We start from the raw sequence: 14450 nt of genomic DNA, 5'->3' as shown, positions 1-14450 counted from the left end.
CCCCATCCTGGATTCCCCTGTGTGTCTAGTTTTCAACAATATATAGGTTTGCTAGGTTTCCCTAAGTTCTGGCAGAGTTAGGGAGTTCAAAATCTAGAGCTAGGCACTTTGCAAAAAAAGGGTCCGTTTTCACTGTGAAAATGTGGTGTGTCGACTTTACGTTTTGGGCTGTTTCCTGTTGCGGTCCCTAGGCCTACATACACAAGTGAGGTACCATTTTTCTTGGAAGACTTTGGGAAATACGAGGTGGCTGGAATTTTGTGGATCCACATAGATGTGAGGAAAATTAGATTTAAAAAAAAAAAATCAGGTTTGCAAGGGATTCTGGGTAATAGAACCTGGTGTGAGCCAGTTAAGTAACCCCATCCTGGATTTCCCTGGGTGTCTAGTTTTCAAAAATGTATAGGTTTCCCTAGGTGCTGGCAGAGTTAGGGTTCAAAATCTAGAGCTAGACACTTTGCAAAAAAGGGTCCGTTTTCACTGTGAAAATGTGGTGTGTCCATGTTGCTTTTTGGGCCGTTTCCTGTTGCGGGCACTAGACCTATCCATACAAGTGAGGTACCATTTTTCTCCAAAGACTTTGGGGAACGTGGGGTATGGGGGAATTTTGTGTATTCACGCAGATTCCAGAACTGTCCACCACAGAAATGTGAGGAAAATGAGTTTTTTTAAAACACATTTTTAGGTTTGCAAGGGGGGATTCTGGGTAATATAACCTGGTGAGAGCCAGTCACATCACCCAATCCTGGATTTCCCTGGGTGTCTAGTTTTAAAAAATGTATAGGTTTGCTAGGTTTCCCTAGGTGCCGGCAGAGCTAGGGTTCATAATCTACAGCTAGGCACTTTACAAAAAAAGGGTCAGTGTAAAAATAATGTGTGTCCATGTTGCGTTTTGTGCCGTTTCCTGTCGCGGGCACTAGGCTTACCCACACAAGTGAGGTACCATTTTTATCGGGAGACTTAAGGTAACACAGAATTGTAGAACAACTGTTATTACCTATTGACTTCCGATGCATTTCTGCCTTCCAAATTAAAGACAATGGGCCCGATTCACAGAAGTAATCTGAGACAAAATCCTAAACTTACTACTTTTGGTATCCACAGAAGGCATTTAGTAATAGTAAAGTTAGGATTTTGTCTTAAGTCTGTCTTAAGTCTGTCTTAGGCCTGTCTTAAGTATGTCTTAAGTTTGTCTTAAGTCTGTCATAAGTAACCCTGGGCGTAGTTTTCGCGAAGCTACGCAAAGTGCAGTTCGCACTACGCGAGCTACGCGTAGCACTTCGCGAACTGCGTAGTACCTTGTTCGCACTGTGCCAGATGTCGTTTTCAATGATTGCACAGTGCGGACAAGCAACCGGCACTGTGCAATCATTGAAAATGGCATCTTGCACAGTGCGAGCTGTAGTTTTCTGCTGCTCGAGTAGATTTTTACTCGAGCGGCAGCTTTCTCAACGCGAACTGGTAGTTTCTCATCGCGAGTGGTCGCGAGCATATGCGACCACTCGCAATGAGAAACCTGACCTCCTCGCGTTGGGAATCTTGCCGGGAGGTTTATTTTCCATGCTCGCGATCACCAACTTGATGTTGCTGATCGCGAACAAGGAAAAAGTCTCGCCGGGATGTCATTTTGCTTGCTCGCGGTCGCCAACTTGACGTTGAGGACCGCGAACAAGCAAAAAATGACCGCAGGACTACGCAACACTACGCTACGCGTGTTCGCACTGTGCTACGTGCAGTTCGCGTAGTGCGAAGTAGCGCGAACTTCGCAAACTACGCGAGCGTAGCGTAGTGCTTTGCCCAGGCTTAGTCATAAGTCTGTTGTAAGTCTGTCTTAAGTCTATTTTAAGTCAAACTTAAGACAAAATCCTAACTTTACTACTACTAAATGCCTTCTGTGAATACCAAAAGTAGTAAGTTTAGGATTTTGTCTTAGATTAGTTCTGTGTGTAAAAAAGAAGTCATTTTGAAAAATGACCTATAATTCTCATGCTAGTATGGGTACTCACAATTTCGGAAATGTGCAAATATCTACTGTTTCTAAACTCTATATCATGTTCCAATTTCAGAAAAACATAGGTGTCTTTCATACCGATTTTTCCATGTATATATTTTCCCAAATTAGTTGCTATATACCTGGTACATAATAAAAAACCATTGCAAGACGCTGCTCAGTTATAGACTCTAGGTTCTTCGGGTTCTTGGTGAACCTACAAGTCCTATATTTGCCCACAACCAGAAAGGTCCAATGGATATAAGAGTATATTGCTTTCAAACAGCTGTCATAATCAGTTCAGGCTGGACTGTACCCATGAGGCACGGGGTCAAGACTGATTTGCATATGGCTGGGTTCAAACTGGAACGGCATGGTGAGCAAAAAAACGATGGATTTAGGGCCAGATCTCTGTACTGGGGGGAATGTTTGACATTGTTCTGCATTCTGTCCATCAACTGTTGTTTTTGCATAATTAGAAGAAGTTACAGGTGAAAAGGTTGAAACAAATGGCTGTTTTTTTCAACTAATTTTCAATTTTTCCTATATTCAATGGTTAGTTTCTATAAAGAAACCTTTAAGGATCTATACAAATGACCCCTTGCTGAATTTGAAATTTTGTCTACTTTTCTAAAATGTAGAGCGTTCCAGGATCCATTATTGATTTCATACCCATTTTTACCATTAACTGGAAAGAGGTTGAAAGCACACAAAATAGCAAAAATAGGCTATGTCCCAGAAAAATGCCAAAACTGTGTAAAAGATTTTGGTTTTCTGACAAAAGTCTGCTTGTCGCTGAAAGCTGTGAAGATGGTGATTTCAGCACCACAACCCCTTTTTTGATAGCATTTGCAGGGAAATAAACAGACACTTTCATCTGTATCCCTTTTTTCCCATTTAAAAAAATAAATAAAAATAAATGTACCTGTATTTTGGCTAATTTCTGGGTCCCGTCTAGGGGAATCCACAAACTCTGGGTACCTTTAGAATCCCCATGATGTTGGAAAAAAAGGAATCAAATTTGACTTGGATAACTTATGTGGTCAAAAAGTTACGGGGGCCTAAGCAGGAACTACCCCAAATAGCCAAAAAAAGGCTTAGCACGAGGTGGAGGCCTAGCAGCGAAGGGGTTGAGCTACACATCATGTCTCAGAGGAGTTCGACATTGAGGCATTGCTTACCTACAAAGTTGATCAATTGAGGCAATTCTGCAGAGCTTTGGGATGTCCCATGACAAGTAGCGCCAAGAAGGAGGAGCTGCAAATGGCCTTGAGTGCCAGGTGGGAAGCAAAAGGGACTCAGGAGGTGGGTGATGTTGAAGTGGATGAGGAGGACCCAGGGAATGGATTTGGTCCACATGATTTGTCAGTGGAGGGACCAGCTTCAGGGGCTGGTAGTAGCCATTCAGGGAGGAGTTTTTCACTAGAGGAGCTGGAGGAAAGCCAGAGGGTCAGAGAGCATGAGTTGGAGGTTTTAAAACTTAAAACTCAAGCAGAGGAGAAGAAGCTGTGCATTGAAAGTGAAAAGTGATCAGAGGAGAGCAGGAACGCTCTCGCCTTGGAAGAGAAAAAGATTCTCTTAGCTCATAAGTTAAGCTTGAGAGAACTGGAAATGAAGGTTAAACAGGCCGAGATCAGTTCAAATGGTGGCAGCACACAACCAGTGCCGGTGGGGAAGGTGTGCATTCCTAAAGACTTAGTTCGAGATTATCAGAGGGGCGATGATGTTAATGCGTGGTTCACAACAAATGTTTGTCCATTTTCCCGCCGGATACTGATGAGGCATAACTTAAAAACTGTTTAGGTTCCTCGACCCTGTAGGGATTGACCTACAGCGTTACGACGTGGGAGGTAGGTTTCACCTCCCCAAGGAGTGTGTAGATAGTTTTAATTATCACATTGTTCCTGAAGAATTGCCACTGATCCTCCTGACTTTGAAAGGCAAGAAACATGTTGACCTATTGAGAGTAGTGGGCAGACATTCCCTACTCAGTAGTTTTTAATCAGGCAGTTTACCTACCAGAATAAATTTGCACCAGGATTAACTGACCTGTTTTATTCACTTATCTCACACCTACACTACATCTACATGAATTAGGTCTCTCACCCACACTGCACCAAATGGCAGGAACAAAAGATCTCTGCTAAAGAGCCCCTCATTGGGTGCCCGTCGAGTATTGCAGCGACGACCCGACGAGGGGCAGGCCCAATGATGAAGCATGACACCTAGCTGGCTGGGTGTGTGAGGACCCTAGTTCCGAAAGGAACCCCCGCGAGGTAACGAAACATATCTCTCTACCCTTGTCTCCTATTCCACTTTAGGAACAGCATACCCTCTTCCTTGTACATTGTTTTGGGATTGTATGCTGGACCTGAAAAAAGCCCTCGTCTTGATATATATAGGAGTGCAGTGTAACCTACAAGTTCACCACGCCTTGCCACCCCCAGGGTAATGGTCTGGTTGAGAGATTTACCCGGACCCTGAAGGGCATGATTATGGATCTTGAGGAACCCATGAGGCCTAAGTGGGACGTCCTCTTACCATGCCTGCTGTTTGCTTACAGAGAGGTGCCACAGAAGTCCTTAGGGTTCAGTTCCTTTGAGCTGCTGTATGGGCACCATCTAAGAGGACCCTTGAGTTTGGTGAAGGAGGTCTGGGAGAAGGCTCCTAGTAAACCCCCACAGGATGTATATAGCTACATGCTGGCCTTCAGGAACCAAACTAGGCGTTTCAGGCAACTCGCTCAGGCGAACCTGGAAGCCAGCCAGGAAGAGATGAAATGGTGGTACGACCAGAATGCCACTCTGGTCGAGTTTCAACCTGGGCAGAAAGTGTGGGTGATGGCGCCAGTGGAGCCTTGCACGCTCCAGGACAAGTGGACTGGGCCTTATGAGGTGGTGGAGCACAGGAGTGAAGTGACCTACCTGGTTGACTTCCGGTCTCCTAGGAACCCTTTGAGGGTCCTCATGTGACCCGCTTAAACCACATTTTGAAAGGTCGGAGGTTAACATGCTCTTGGCTACAGATGATGGGGCAGAAGAGGAGAGTGAACCTCTTGCTGACCTCCTGGCAGCCAAGGAAAAGGATGGGTCAGTGGATGGGGTGAACCTCTCGCCTACCCTGACCCCGGAGCAGCAGAGAGACTGTCGCCAGGTATTGGGTCAGTAAGCCTCCCTGTTCTCCCTGACCCCAGGAGTCATCCATGATGTGGACACTGGAGACAGTCTACCTGGAAAACTAACATTTTACAGAGTTGCTGACAAGGTCAGGGCCAGCATCAAGGAGGAGGTTTCCAAGATGCTGGCGCTATGGGTGATTGAGCCATCCAGCAGCCCCTGGACTAGCCCAGTGGTCCTTGTGTCAAAAGCTGCTGCGCCTGGTGCCGCCCCAGAACCCCGGTTCTGTGTGGATTACCGTGGGCCCAACGCCGTCACTAAGACTGACGCGCACCCCATCCCCAGAGCTGATGAGATCGTGGATCGGCTATGAGCTGCCTCGTACCTCAGTACATTTGACTTGAAGTCGGGGTATTGGCAGATTGCCTTGACCAAGGGGGCCAAGGAGAGGTCAGCGTTCTCAACGCCAGAGGGGCACTACCAGTTCGGAGTTATGCCCTTTCGGTTGAAGAATGCCCCTGCCATCTTCCAGAGTCTGGTTAACCAGATGTTGAGTGGGCTGGAAGAATTTAGCGCCTCATACCTGGACGACATTGCTGTGTTCAGCTCCAGTTGGGAGCAACATTTGCAATACCTCTGTGAAGTGTTGAAGGCCTTGCAGAGGGCAGGCCTGACTATCAAGGCGAGTAAATACCAGATAAGGCAGGGTTCTGTGGTATACTTAGGACACCAGGTAGGGAGTGGCCAGGTGGCACCCTTACAGGCAAAAATAGATACCATTCTGGCTTGGGAACCCCCGAAGACCCAGACAGGAGTGAGGGCCTTTCTAGGACTCACTGGGTATTACAGACGGTTCGTGAAGGGGTATGGCACCATTGTTGCCCCCTTGACAGAACTGACGTCAAAGAAACAGCCCATTCAAAGAAACAGCCCAAGAAGGTGATCTGGACTGATGCCTGCCAGACCGCTTTTGATGCCCTGATGACTGCCATGCTCACAGCTCCCGTGCTCAAAGCGCCTGATTTCTCCAAATAGTTTGTGGTGCAGACAGATGCTTCAGAGCATGGTGTAGGAGCCGTGCTCTCACAATTGAATGACAAGGGCTTGTACCAACCTGTAGCTTTCATTAGCAGGAGGCTACTTCCCAGGGAACAGAAATGGAGTGCAATTGAGAGGGAAGCTTTTGCTGTGGTCTAGTCGCTGAAGAAGTTGAGGCCTTACTTGTTTGGGACCCACTTCCTGGTTCAGACAGACCACAGGCCCCTCAGATGGTTGATGTAGATGAGGGGTGAGAACCCAAAACTGTTGAGGTGGTCCATCTCCCTACAGGGAATGGATTTCACGGTGGAACACCGGCCTGGAACAGAACACGCCAATGCTGATGGTCTGTCCAGATTTTTCTGCCTTAGTGATGAGAACTCCCTTGAGGGTGGGTAGTTCCCCCCACTTTTCGGCTGGAGGGGACACGTGTTAGACCTGGCATTTCTTGGCGTGATTACCCCTGAATTCTTGCCTCTACCTCCTCTATTTTTGGTGCTGTGATAGATTTTGTTTTGCCAACTTAGATGCTTTGGACACTTTGCCACTACTAAACAGTGCCAAAGTGCAAGTGTTCCCTGTATACTATAAAGAGTAATGGTAATTGGTTGTCCATGATTGGTATGTTTGCCTTGCAAGTAAAATCCCTAGTAAAGTGCACTATGTGTGTCAGGGCTGGTAATGCAAATGCTACTAGTGGGCCTGCAGCACTCATTGTGCCACCCACACAAGTAGCCTTAAAAAGTGAACTCAGGCCTGCCATTGCAGTGCCTGCGCACAGTTTTTTAAACTGCCATGTTGTTCTGACAAGTGCACTCGCTTTCCAGACCTTACCCTTCCCTTTCTATGCACATCAGACACCCCTATGGTAGGTCTATCATACCCCCTGGGCAGGGTGCAGTGCATGTGAAAGGTAGAACATGTTCTAAGGTGTGTGCCATGTCCTGACAGTGAAATAATCTCCATTTCGTTTTTCACTGTGGAAAGGCCATCTTGCCCATAGGATAGAATGGGAAGGCTGTGTGATATGTTTTCCAGCCTATCTTCCTAAAGGTTTAAGATGGAATGGTGAAGTTTAGTATGCCTGAACTCACAATGTAATAACACCTTTTTCAATGAAGGTGGTTTTTGCATTGTGTGTTTATAAGCCACTCTTTTAGAAGTGGCTGGGTTTTTTGTGCTCTAACACTTCTGTGTGTCTCTGCCTGGTTGTGGATTGACTCTCTGGATTTGACAGTGATAGGATCTGGGGAATGTCTTGACCCAGGGGAGAAGGTGAGACAGCAACAGGCTGACCTGCATCTGGAGTGTAGGGGGAGGAGTACCCCCTAGAGGTGAAGAGGCCTGGGTTGCTGCTATAAACAAATTGTCCCATCTCCTGCTGAGTGATTGAGAATCCAGACCCCACTAATGAAAGGAAGAAGGGAGGCACCCAGAACTAGTTTGAGCAGGGGTCAGTGCCCCCTGAGCACAAAGACTTCAAAGCCATTGAGGGGTATAACTATGAGAGCTGCAGGCCCTGAACTTTGGAGAATGGCTTGATCAAGATTGAACAAGACTGGAGCCACTTTGTGGTCAAGAGGAAACTTTGCCAAGAAAGAAACAACTGAATAGACTGAAGGAAAGGACTGACCCTTGCTGTGTGTTCTGGGGCTGGCCTGCAGTTTGCTGTTTTAACCAAGGAAAGGCAGAAGGGACTTTGCTGTGTGCTGTGTCCCCCTGCTTGAACGGACTTTGCTGTGCTGTGTCCTGAAGTAACTTATTCCCAAGGACCCAAGGTGAGCTGGCTTCCTGTTGCAGAAACTCAGGAACACAAAAGTTTCCAGGAGAGTCTCAGCGGCGCTGTGTGTGTGTGCTTGTTGCAGCCTGAACCTTATGTGAGGATTGTCCAGTTATTGTGTGCACCGGAATCCAAGTGAGTCTCACAACGCTGTGTGCGTGTGATTTGTGCAGCGTGTAACCTTCGTGAGGATTGCTTGGTTATCGTGCACCCGGAATCCAAGTGAGTCTCATCAACGCGGTGTGCGTGTGCTTTGTGCCGCATGAGACCATCGTGGGGATTGCCTTGTAACGTTCATCCGGAATCCAAGTGAGTCTCCACAACACTGAGTGGGTGTGCTTTGTGCAGTGTGAGACCTTCGTGAGGATTGCCTTGTTATCGTGCATCCAGAGTTAAAGTGAGTCTCAGTGAGACTGTGTGCGTGTTCATCGTGCAGTCTGAGACCGTCATGTGAAGTGCCCGGTGATCGTGCACCCGAAGCTCAAGGAAGACTTAGCGACGCTGTGTTGCGAGCCCGCCGTTGCCAAGTCCCAAAGATTGCATTGTAGGCCCAAGTCGCTGGACGAGGAGAGGAGAGTGAGTTTGCGCCCCACAGGTAACGCATGTCTTCTCCTAGGGTGGGGCATGGGCTCGAACGGAGACTCTTTCGGCCTCTTTCTCATTTCAGCAGCGCGAGCCTCTGCTTCGGCTCATATCGCGGCCTGTATTGCCAAAGGAGTGGCAATACCGGGGCCGGAGTGCGGAGCTGCACTTTTGTGTTACACCGTACACGTGTCGGGGGCAACTTTTGTCAGAGGCTACCTGCGAGTCAGCACGAGTGGCAGAGGGACCACCTAAGGCACCATGATCGGTGACCGGAGTGTATTACGGATTACTCTATTTCTGCATAACGGAGTACCTGATTGTCATATTAAACATTGCATCATTTCTGCATAACAAAGTACCTAATTAGAGTATTACGCATTGCATTATTCCTGCATAATGAACTATCTGATTAGTGTATGACGCATGGCATTATTTCTGCATAACAACCTACCTGATTAGCATATTACGCATTGTATTATTCCTGTATAACGAACTACCTGATTAATGTATTACGCATTGCATTATTTCTGCATAACGACGTACCTGGTGATTGTTGTGTTACGCATTGCATTATTTTTACATTGCAAAGTGCCTGATTGTTGCATACGCATTGCCTTATTTTTACATTCCAAAAGGGCATGATTCTAGCATTATGATCTGCATAACACGGTGTTAGCATTACAGTAGACTGTTTAGAAGTGCTCATTAATATCACCAGAAGTTACAAGTGCTGGCTGGCCTAACAACCGACCAGAAGAAATATTACAAATACGCATATGTTGGATTTATATTGTGTGGTCTTAATATATGTCTTTTTTTACAAAGTTTATACTCGTTTTTATAAAACTTGTGTGTAGTCTATTTGTGGTATCAATATTGGGTTGCTGTGAGCGTGGTTGCAAATATTTTACACATTTTACTTGAAGATAAGCCTGGCTGTTCGTGCCAAGCTACCAAGAGGGTGAGCGGGGCTATCTCAGAAGGTGACCTTCCTTTCCCTGACGAGGAACCGCATGTCCCTATTTGGCCTAACGTACCTACCTCAGCCAACCAGGGATCCCGGGTCTAACAACACCTCTTTTATTGTGTTTGTTTGCTAGTGAATTCGGTGACATGTTGCTTATTGGTAAGGAAGCCAACCTCATAAAGGGCTTGTATTGATATCTGGGGTAGCCATTTCAACACTATTCCAGATTACAACACAATCAACAAACATAAACCTCCCCATGCCCTCATTCCCTACCAATGTCCAACCCAGTATCTCAGCAGAGGAGCAATAGGGCACACAAATGTACACAAGCCATTAATGAATGCACTTTAAGCCTCCTCAAGTTGTGATTCTGATGTCTTGGCTGTACTGGGTGTGTGATGGTATACTTCCCAGAAGCTGTGTACCAGATTATTGTATATACAAAATGTGAGGGGTTGGGATTGTCTGTCACATTCCCTGCCCACCTGAACATGAAATAGTGAACTATGACATTCCAAATAGACCAGAGAGAAATGTATTAGTTTGATACTCCAAATTGAGGGGTTTGCTAAGCATTGTGCAGCCCGACTTGCATGTACAGAATCCTATGATGAAGCATGCCACCTTGGTGGCTGAGGATTCTTCTCCCTAAACAAATTTCTTCCTTGCCTTCCTGTGGGGTGGATCACACCGTAGGTCCTAATATATACAGTTGTAGCACTGAACTAATAGGTTTATTTCTGGTCTCTCCTGAACATCACATTTCACAATTCTATGTGCAAGAATATTGTAAACTGTTGTGTGTTGTACAAATCGCCCTTCAGCAGGAGTTATAGATTGCTGTCACCATGACCTATGTCCACAGTCAGGGTACTGGGTTGAGGCCCAGACCAGCGACCATGGCATGCAAATGCAAGATCAGCTGGTCAGGTCTTTTTACTGTTGAGCTGCTAGTTTGGTTACTACATTTCTGGGGTTGGAACGACACTAGTCAATGATGGATCGTGAACATCTATCACACTGGCCATACCTAACATACTCATAGAATTCTGGTTATTTTGCATAATGTATTTAACTAACATGCTGTGCTTAATTATTTTATCTGTTCAAAAACATTGGCTCCCTTATCTAGACCCACATTACAACACAATATCTCTGGCACTTAAATCATGGTTTAGGGCAAACAGTAAAATATTTATGAAAATTTCCTTAAGCCATCCCTGCTTATATTTTATCACTCTTTAACAATTCTGGGTTTTCCAGTACATTTACGGTGTCTATTTCACACATAAAAGCTCTCTTCTCCCATGTGTGGAGCTGTATCTTTGGGTGGTGAACTCTGCCTACCATGATTAAACAAGAAATTACATATAGGAAGATGATATGAACCATTTTGTTTTCATTTTGAACCATTATCTCCTCAGAGAAGCATCCTTCCCCATCCTGCTGCTCCTTTAGCAAATCTTGCACCCAGCATGGCTGTGGGACTTGAGGAGAAACTCGCCCCTTTTTCAAAAAGTGAAGGCAATACCATCACTAAGGGGGTGATAGCCAAGTACTTTCAGCTTTATGTATGCCCAACTGAGGAAAGCAATGCAGGCCCAATTTTGGAGGGACATCACCATGTGCTGTATGCAAGCATTGGCAGACAAGAAAAACAATATTGTTGCCCAAATATCGGTTATAACACTGATTAATTGATGGTGTAGCATATTTAGAAGTATAGATTTTACCCCATATTGAAGTTCTTTGAGATCCTGACATGGAGAGGAACACCTACCTGATTGCAGCCATCTTGCAGGAGAGCCCTTGGAGCCGCCTGTGTACTCCTTCACCGCCGGTCACTGTTGCTGCCACTGTTGCCGTGCTAGTGGCCCACGACCCCCAAGAGGCTACAGTTCCCAGCATGCTCTGAGGTAGGGATGCCGCAGACGTCGTCAGCGCGCGTCAGGAGGCACTTCAAAAAACGACCCTGGCTCCCGCAGCGCAGGAACCCCTACCTGATTGCTGCCACCTTGCAGGAGAGCCCGTGGAGCCGCCTGTGTGCTTCTTCACCCCCCGGTCACTGTTGCCGCCCCTGTTGCTGTGCTAGTGACACACGGCCCCCAGGAGACTACAGCTCCCAGCGCGCTCTGAGGTAGGTACGCCGCAGACATCCTCAGTGCGCGCTAAGGGGCGCTTCAAAAAATGGCCAGGGCTCCTGCAGCATCTGGATGAAGCTGGGTTGGGCCCATACCATTGGTTCGGACCACTGCTGATAAAAGCAGACCAACATAGACGTCAACCGGATACCTGTGGAGCAATACGAGGTCCAGGAGTAGAGTGGAGTGGAGTAAGTTTGTCCTGCACTTATTTTTTGAAATGTTGAACTTTGAGCTGGGAAAAACATACATCGCAAGATGGTCAGAAGAAAAGTGGGGAGCACAAAGCCAACAACCGAGCCATCCAGGTCTCCCAAGTGCACGACAATTGATAGCTATTTGGCCCGTGTTGTTGGGGTGCTCTCTAAGGAAACTATTTATTGGTAGGTTCAACATTGTTTATTCCACTGATTTGTTGTGGACTATTAGGCTCAGTCCCACTCTCATCCCTCTTGACTCCTCTTCACTGGCCTCTAGAAACCAAGGATTCTCTCTTCATTTTCCTCTCTGGCTGCTACCAAGCTGTTCACAAGAAAGGGCCAGCTTTCATTCAAGATCACATTGTGTCAAAAGTCTCTCCCAAGGCTTTATGTTTACATTGTGCCCCCTCTATAGAGGGCTTGTATGGTGGCATACTCTTTCTCATTCTTGACCACTGAACAAGGGAGTTCCCTCCATTTGACTCTGAAGAGTGGTTGGATTAAATAGATTTGCATCTAGCTACCTTATATTGTGAAAAATAAAACCTAGGCTCAGAGCTTTTTTTAGGCAACTGTGATGATCCATTTTGATTTTCAACAGTTAGCCAGGTTTCCTTTATACTGAGAGTTTAATTTATTTTGATGCAGAAAATACATTTACGCATACACTGCAGGTTCCATTGGTTCATCTCTTTTTTTCACTGTTTTATCATGCTTGCGTTCATAAAATATTTAGGGCCTGATTATGAGTGTGGTGGTGCGGCTACCGCCGCAATGACAGTCCAACCGCTATATTTTGAATTAGGCCGTCGGAGGTCCATGGGACCGCTACTACCGTCAGGAATCTGCAATCCCTGGCAGTCTTGCAGCGGTCTGAGGGCTGCAATATGCTGGGCACCGCCAACCATATTACAAGTGAGGCAGCCATAAAAAACTGTGGCGGTGAGGAAACTAATGGGACCCTAAAGGGCCCTCTGTTTCCCGAGGGCCATGGGGTGCATACAGGGGGGCACCTGGCGTGCCCCCTGGGTTTATGAACCCCAGTTCCTGCACGGCATGGATTGTACCAATCCATGCCATGCAGGAACGGCCTTTGAAGCCACCATTGCAGTGCCTTTCTAAGGCTAACTGCATAGCACACCAAAGCACTGCCCGCCAGACCAGGAGAAAACTCCTATGCTGGTGGTCAGTCAGAGGTCCAGTTTGGTGGTGTGGGAGAGGGCCCTTGCATGGCAGCCCACTCCGACACCATGGTAGTTATAGTTAGGACTATGATTCCATAACAAAAACGTTTTCTTGACTCACCTATACCTGTGGCGTCTTTTGACGATTCTTCACAAACTTTTCCCAAAACGTACCCTGATAATTCTTGTTATGCATGGTAAGCTTCAGGGGTGATCTAACAAGCAGGGAAAAAGGGGTAGGGTAAAAAAATTCACGTTTTCTCATATTAATTCCTATAGCAATTTTAGACACAACTACAACCCGAATCGCTGAATGGAATTACACCAAATTTGGCAGAAAGATAGCTGTTAGTCCAGAAAGCAAACTTTATGTTAATTGGTGTAAATCCATTCAGTAGTTGGGGAGTTATTACAAGAAATTCAAATTTGTAGATATAGGGATGCCAAACCTGCGAGGATCCGACAGTCCCCATGCTGAAATCTGAATGGCTGGCAATCCTTCAACCAGGAAGCATTGGCAGCCACTTTGGGACACAGCTTCAGCTCTTCTTCTAATTAGCCCCCGGGTGGGCCGGTTCCTGGGGGCATGCGGTCTCATAGAAAATTTAAAGGAGGAGACGCATGGCAGTCCCCTCCTTGGACATTTGTATGCCCCGGGGACCAACATCTCACGGGGCATATTATTTGAAATGGGGGCCGTGTGGAACTCCCCTGGCCTCGGGTCAGGAACCACCACATTCCTGGGGCTTATTATTTTGTAATGGGGGGGGAAATTCTATTTTTAAAATGGCGAGGGGGCTGTGCAGCTCCACTCCTGCGACATTTTAGGCAGGCCCTTCTAAATTAAAGGAGGGAGCCCCTTCTGGAGCCAGATATGGCCCTGGGGACTGCCACCCCCTGGGCCGGCTCCTGCTATGTCCCTTGGTGCCTCCCCAGGCATATCTGTTTGCTGTGCCTTGGCAGGAGCTTTATCCGCTCACAGCAAACACTCAACTGCCAGCAAGCGAGAGCTGAGAAATGCTCTTGCTTGCTGGAAGCAGTGCTTCTTTCTGCTTTCCTGCCTGCTAACAAACAAGCAGAGAAACAGACGAAGGATTACTTTGACAGACAGGGAGCTGCCTTTCAGCAGTGCCTTTTCTATCAGAGCAATGCTGGCTCCCGCCAGGAGGTGAGGAGCTGGCAGGGAACACAGGTGCTTGAGGCTCCCCTGCAGTCCCCATCGAAGGTCACTGGGTGACCTGGGTGGGACCAGGGCCCCCAGAACTGATCGCATCTTTACCAAACAAAGAAGCACTTACTTCCGTGAAGTACAAATCATCCAAGTGTGTTTTCTCTGCAGTTCCACCTTGTAAAGTTATCTGATGAAGATGGTCAAGGAACAACCACATTGGGAAATTTAGAGACACAAGGTCACTGGAGACTTTTTTCTCTGCATCCTTTATACAA

The sequence above is a fragment of the Triturus cristatus genome, chromosome 3_2 (assembly GCF_964204655.1).
Source record: "Triturus cristatus chromosome 3_2, aTriCri1.1, whole genome shotgun sequence".
Classification (NCBI taxonomy): Eukaryota; Metazoa; Chordata; class Amphibia; order Caudata; family Salamandridae; genus Triturus; species Triturus cristatus.
The sequence above is the reverse complement of the archived record's forward strand: the minus strand, read 5'-3'. Positions refer to the sequence as shown.